General features: G+C 39.9%; 1 non-coding gene across 1 annotated transcript; it reads left to right on the plus strand.

Moving 5' to 3' along the window:
• The first annotated feature begins 628 nt into the window (after positions 1–628).
• LOC128295010 (small nucleolar RNA R71) lies at positions 629–735 on the plus strand. The gene has a single exon (XR_008285317.1). It is a non-coding gene; the product is annotated as a small nucleolar RNA R71 (small nucleolar RNA).
• Positions 736–1,008: the final 273 nt, after the last annotated feature.

A 1,008-nucleotide genomic window follows, 5' to 3' on the forward strand; every position in this document is an offset into this window, starting at 1 on the left:
GATCGATGCTTGTTGATTCTTAAGTGCAGTCTTGGTATTTTGAAAATGGGTTTCTGACATTGAGATGAATTTAGAGAGCATCTCTTCAAGGTTTGACTTCTTCTCTTGTTGATAAGGTGGCTATTGAAAACCCTGAGGATTTTGTGGCTTTTGATTCCCTTGACCTCCCCAGGAAAAATTTGGGTAGTTCCTCCAACCTGCATTATAGGTATTACTGTATGGGTTATTTTGAGGTCTAAAGTTATTGTTACCCATATAGTTGACTTGTTCCTCTTCGGTTGTGGGATTGAAGGATTGATATTCTGTATGCACACCTCCTCTGCTTGGGTCACACCTCATTACTGGATGTACCTGCGTAGAACCAAGAAAACTATCAATCTTTTTATTGAGAAGTTCTACCTGATTAGAGAGCATGGTGACTGAATCGATGTTACAAACGCCAACTATTTTTGTTGGCTTAGTCCTTATGACTTGCCACTGATAGTTGTTCAATGACATCTCCTTTGTGAATTCGTAGGCATCTTCTGGTGTTTTATTGTTGATGGTTCTACCAGTAGCTACGTCAATCATTTGTCTTGTCGAGGGATTGACACCATTGTAGAACGTTTGAACTTGTAGCCATAGAGCTAACCCATGGTGAGGGCACCTTCTAAAGAGATCCTTGTATCTCTCCCATGCATCGTAAAGTGTTTCTAAGTCCATCTGCACAAAAGAAGAGATATCATTGCGTAATTTAGCCGTTTTAGCAGGTGGAAAATATTTTAGTAAAAATTTCTCGGTCATTTGCTCCCAGGTAGTGATAGACCCTCATTGTAACGAGTTTAACCACTGTTTAGCCTTGTTTCTCAGTAAGAAGGGAAATAACCGAAAACGGATGGCATCATCAGAAACGCCATTGATTTTGAATGTGTTGCAAAATTCCAGGAAATTTGCCAAGTGAGTGTTGGGATCTTCATCCTGCAAACCATCAAACTGAACAAACTGGTGTATCATCTGAATAGTGTTAGG

Source organism: Gossypium arboreum, chromosome 6, assembly GCF_025698485.1.
Source record: "Gossypium arboreum isolate Shixiya-1 chromosome 6, ASM2569848v2, whole genome shotgun sequence".
NCBI classification, from domain to species: domain Eukaryota; kingdom Viridiplantae; phylum Streptophyta; class Magnoliopsida; order Malvales; family Malvaceae; genus Gossypium; species Gossypium arboreum.